We start from the raw sequence: 6,220 nt of genomic DNA, 5'->3' as shown, positions 1-6,220 counted from the left end.
ACTCAAGGGGCCAAAAATATATAAAAAGTTGTACCTTCCCACTAGTAATTGGGGAAATGCAAATTAAAACTACAGCAAAACTATAGCTTCCCTGGTGGCGCAGTGGTTAAGAATCTGCTTGGGGCTCCCCTGGTGGCGCAGTGGTTGAGAGTCCACCTGCCAATGCAGGGGACACGGGTTTGTGCCCTGGTCCAGGAAGATCCCACATGACGCAGAGCAGATAGGCCTGTGAGCCATGGCTGCTGAGCCTGTGTGTCCGGAGCCTGTGCTCCACAACGGGAGAGGCCACAACAGTGAGAGGCCCGCGTACCACAAAAAAAAAAAAAAAGAAAGAATCTGCTTGCCAATGCAGGGGACATGGGTTCAAGCCCTGGTCCAGGAATATCCCACATGCTGCAGAGCAACTAAGCCCATGTGCCACAACTACTGAGCCCACGTGCCACAACTACTGAAGGCTGCATGCCTAGAGCCCATGCTCCACAATGAGAAGCCCATGCACCGCAACGAAGAGTAGCTCCCGCTCGCCACAACTAGAGAAAGCCCGTGTGCAGCAACGAAGACCCAGTGCAGCCAAAAACAGAAAAAATAAATAAATTTTTAAAAAATAAATGAAACTACAGCAAGGTACCATCCATACACATCAGATGTGACATTCTCTCCAATACTTAACATTGTCAGACTGTTAAAATGTTGGCAATATTTATTAAGGATGAAGATGCACATACCCTTTGACCCAGCAGTTCCACTCAATACCAAGAGAAAACCTCCTACATAAATCTTGAGAAGTTTGTAGAAGAATGTTGCGGCCTTGTTTGTAATGGTGAAAAACAAAACAACCTGCAAGTCCAGTGACAAGAAAATGAGTACATTACTGTCTTATATTGGGTCTCCCCCAGAGCAGATCCTGAGACTAGAATTTGAATGAAGCAGTTTATTTGATAGATGACACCAGAAAGCACCAATTGGTATGTGGAAAAGTAAAATCGGGAAGGTAAGAAGGCCAGTTCAAGGTCAGTGAGTAGATTCCCATTGGGTAACAAACTCAATAGTGCTGCAATATCTGGGAAATGGAGGGGAGGAAACCCGGAGTATTTATCCCTAACTCGTTGATTTGGGGCTGCTCCCAGGTTTGTCAGCTCTCTGACCTGTGTATTGAACACACTCCAGCTGCTAGAGTCCCAGGTGTTTGCAATAAGAGGCTGCTGGCATGCGTAGGAACAGCGTATGCTAAACTTAAAGCAATTCCATATGTTTATGATAGTGTATGTAAGATTTTCATACTTTTTAATATAGTAAAAAGTATAAAGCCACACATTGTTTGAAATATTTTACAATTTTAATATATACAGAATCAGGAAAATCAATTAGAAATTCAGGAGAGGAATGATGGTAATTCAGACTAGAGGATTGGGCATAGTAAAAATATTTGATTTAGGATAGATTTAAAAGTTGGAATTAGGGACTACTAAAGCCCATGCACTCCAGGGTCCATGTGCCACAACTGAACACGTGTCTTGCAACTACTGAAGCCCATGTGCCTAGAGCCCATGCTCTGCCACAAGAGAAGCCACCACAATGAGAAGCCCGTGCACTGCAACAGAGTATCCTCTGCTCGTCACAACTAGAGAAAGCCTGCACACAGCAACAAAGACCAAATGCAGCCAAAAATAAGTAAAATTAAATTTTTTTAAAAGTTGGAGGTAATGGGATTTTCTGGTGGAGTTTGATTTTGGCTTTGGACCCACTGAATTTGAGATACCTTTAAGGAAAGAAGGAAGGAAAGAAAGAGAGGGAATTAAAAAAAAAACAAACAAATAATAGAACAATGCCTTCAAAATTGAGAGATTTTCAACTGATAAATCTATACTCAGCCAAATAATCAGGGGTGATGCACACCTGAACAGTTGATCTGATAAATGAGTTGGCTACTAAGTCCTAACAGGCAGGACAAAGGGATGATTCATGTCCTGGGAGGGACAAAGTGGGCCACCGTGTGAGAGTTCATCACACTACTCAGAACTGTGTGAGGTTTAAAACTTTAATTATTTCTGGAATTTTCCATTTAATATTTCGGACTGTGGTTGACCTTGGGTAACTAAAACTGCAGAAAGAGAAACCTTGGATAAGGGGGTGCTGCTGTACATTGACATTTCTGTTAAACCTCTTTATCCTAGGGACCAAAAAAAGAGCAAATCACGTTGTTGTGTGCTATTTCAAATAACTCTGCAATCAATAGTGAAAGTAAATAAATGTGAAATGTGTTTATTGGAAGACAAATTTTAGGTGTCCTCTACCTCCTTGCCCCAGGGCCATAGGACACACAGAACACAAACACTTGAAGGAATAGAGGGTTAATCTGCAAGGAGACATGGTGATACTGGACTCAGGAAAAACTGTAGAGAGCAGAGATTTTCTACTCCATCTACCAGCCAGAATCATTTGGGAAAGGGACCCTGAATGAGACTGCCCCTTTTTCAGCCTCTGGTCACAGCCCCCTTCAAAAGGCCAAAGTTTGGGCTTCCCTGGTGGCGCAGTGGTTGAGGGTCCGCCTGCCGATGCGGGGGACACGGGTTCGTGCCCCGGTCCGGGAAGATCCCACGTGCCACGGAGCGGCTGGGCCCGTGAGCCATGGCTGCTGAGCCTGCGCGTCCGGAGCCTGTGCTCCACAACGGGAGAGGCCACAGCAGTGAGAGGCCCGCGTACCGCAAAAAAACAAAACAAAACAAAAGGCCAAAGTTTGCCCACAGGTTGGTTTTGCACTGCCAGTCCTCTCTGAGAGGTGAATTAGCATAACTTAAACCTGGCATTTCCCACCCCCACCAACAGCATTTTATTATGAACTCTTTCAAGCACACAGAAAAGTTGAGAGAATTTACCCATCACCTGGATTCTATCATTGTTAACACTTTGCTGTCTCTGCTTTATCACATTTTTTGCCAAACATCCATCTATACATCTTATATTTTGATGCATCTCAAAAGTAAATTGTAGGTATCAGTATGCTTCATTCATAGATTCTTCAACTTGTATATCATTAACTATATTTCAATATTTGTTACTCTATTCTGGCAAAATTTACATAGCGAAAGCCAGATCTTAAGTGGAGCAATCTACAAGTTTTAACAAAAGCATATGACTATGTGACACAAACCTCTGTCCATCACCCCAGAAAATTCCCTCATATCCCTTCCTAGTGAATCCCCACCCACCAGAGGCAACCACTATTCTGGGCTTTTTTTCTCATAGATTAGTTCTTCCTGTTCCTGAACTTCATAGTATGTACTCTTTTGGTCTGGCTTATTTCACTCAGCAAAATTTATTTGAGATTCACCCACGTTGTTGCATGTATCACTGGTTTGTTCCTTTTCATTACTGAATAGTCTTCCATTGTATGGCTATACCACAGTTTGTTCATTCTCCTGTTGATGGACATGAGGGCTTTTTTTGCCGGGGGGGGCTGTGTTGGGTCTTCGTTGCTGTGTGCAGTCTTTCTCTAGTCGTGGCAAGCGGGGCTGCTCTTCGTTGCAGTGCATGGGCTTCTCATTGCGGTGGCTTCTCTTGTGGAGCACAGGCTCTAGGCGGGCGAGCTTCAGTAGTTGTGGCACATGGGCTCTAGAATGCAGGCTCAGTAATTGTGGTGCACGGGCTTAGTTGCTCCACGGCATGTGGGATCTTCCTGGCCCAGGGATCAAACGCGTGTCTCCTGCATTGGCGGGTGTATTCTTAACCACTGCGCCACCAGGGAAGTCCCCATGAGGGCTCTTTTAAGGTGGGATTTGAGCCTGGTATTGAAGGGTCTAGAGAGGTGATGAGTGACAGACAGAAGGCAGAGGTATGCTCCAGGCAGAGGGAAAGCCATGAAGAAACCTCATCTCCAGATGTTGGGCTGCACCCTGCAGGCCCACAAGCCTTGTAGTTACCCAGCCTCAAGACTGAAGAAAGAGACAGAGACATCACCAGTTTATTGGATAGGAGGATCTTACATATCTGAAGCAAAGTCCTACAGTGACATCCCACCCTGTGCAGCAAAGGGCAGGCAGGACCTGGCAGCAGTCTTTCAGTACTCCGGGGAGAAGGAGGCTACCACTTATAGGGGGCATTGACATCAGGTGGCCCCATCAGTTACCCAGTTACTAATCAAGCCCTATAATTAAGAAGACTGGATAGTCATGTGAGTGAAGCGGGAGTGGTTGAGCAGGGGATATACAGAGAGCAAGAGAACAACCATCTCAAATGGCCTGACCATACACCAGATTCCAGAAGCCGGGACAAGGCTTTACCAAGGAAGGTAGGTGTTATAGGCCCTGCCTCCACCAAGTGCCAAGTGCCTACTCCACCTTCACTGTGCCTCTCAATCTGTTCTTTTTCAAAACCATATCTAATTCAGGTCTTTATTTTCTCTCACTTAGACAGTTGGAGGAACCGAAATTGGTGGTTTTTCCATATCTGCTCTCCTTCCCCAACAATCTCTCATAAACATGGCCACCAAGACCAGCTTTCTGAACTGCACCTCTGATTATGTTGCTGTCTCACCTCATTAAAGCTCACCCAGCTAAGAACAAATACCACCTTGGCCTTTAGGGTCCTCTGCAGAAGGCATTGATCAACCTCTCCAAACTTATCTACCATTTCCACTCCCCACATGTTATACACAAGCCACACTCAGCTCCTCACAAATCCCCAAACAGACCCAAGCTTTGCCACACACATGTCCTTCCTGTGCAGTTCTCTCTGCTTATAATTCCTCCCTCCCCGTATCCTCCAGTCTAAGCCACACCTGATCCTCAGAGCCCTGCCCAAATCCAAAATGTTACCTCTTTCATGAAGCTTTCCATCTCACCATTCTCTGAATCACCCAGCACTACCTGTCTGTTACAGCCCTTAAATGCGGTTTGCCTCACAGCTATATGTTATTCTCATCTCTCCTTCATCAACTAGGAATGTTTTCAGCTGCAAGTACCAGAAAACCCAACTGGCACTGGCTTAAGCAAATTGGGATTTGCTGACTTAAAACAATTTGGTTTCTTGCTCAAGGTTGCAGAATGGCTTATACTGCTTCAGAAACAAAGTCCATGGTCACAGCAGGAAGAGAGAAAGGGAGCAATGTCAGGCACATTGCTTTCATCAGGAAAACAAAACTTGTCCCAAATTCTCCTAGCACTAGAGCCTAATTCTAATTCATGCACATCAGAATTTAGGATCGCTGGTTTAAAACTAATCTTGATCTATCACCTGGGGCTGGTATATTGCCTCCACCCCAACAAAATCAGAGGTCTCTTGTCAAGTAAGACAGGAAGATGGATGTGAGACTACAATTAACAGTGTTTTTGCTACATCAACTCTGCCTGACAGCTGTTTCAAGACAGAAACTACATCTTATTCACCTCTGTCTGCCCTCAAGATGTCAAAAATATTGGTTTTTGACATCTCAAAAATATTGGTTTTTGACATCTCAAAAATATTGGTTTTTGACATCTCAAAAATATTGGTTGATTGACTGATCGATCAATTGATAGACAGATGGATGAACAGAATGCCATGCACTGGGGAGGACTATACACTGGGGAGGACCATGCCTGGGGAGGAATTCAACTGCATGGAGGATAGCACAGATCATCACAATGCCAGCCACCAGGAGTAGAACTCCAAACACTTCTGCCCACAGCATCTTAAGTATCGGAGTTGCCAAGGAAAACACAATACAGTCAAGCACTGGATGGAACAACACTTTACTCACATAGAGAAGAAAGAGAGCAAAAGCAGCTCCAATAGTGTACATGGTTCCCCATGGCAAGCAGGTCTGCCTGGCAGCCAATGCAGGGCAAATGGCATACTGGCACCCCTCTTGTGCTGTCCTAGAAGAACCCCGACCTCTACTCCGTGGTGTCTGAAATACTGAATGCTGGGAGTGTGCCTGAGGTCATTGATGCAGATACCTAAGTGGAACAAAGGAGCCCACATTGAGCCTGAAATAGGGAAAGATAACCCTACACAAGGTGGTAAACCCAGCACAGGCTGTGTGGCTCTTTATCTCTTGGTAAGGAAGCGTTCTAGGCCCAAGGCCCATATTTATATGCCTAAGCAGGGGTCAAAATATGTGCCTTACAGCAGTTTGGGTTGAAAGGCACATATGAGACTGCCTTTCCCAACACTTAGATAGATAGATAGGTAACAAAATGGGTTAAATAAAATTTTGTATATCATCTTTGAAATCTCATAG

Source organism: Monodon monoceros, unplaced genomic scaffold (assembly GCF_005190385.1).
Source record: "Monodon monoceros isolate NGI ecotype Baffin Bay Population unplaced genomic scaffold, NGI_Narwhal_1 Super_Scaffold_12, whole genome shotgun sequence".
Classification (NCBI taxonomy): domain Eukaryota; kingdom Metazoa; phylum Chordata; class Mammalia; order Artiodactyla; family Monodontidae; genus Monodon; species Monodon monoceros.
Note: the sequence above shows the minus strand (reverse complement) of the source record.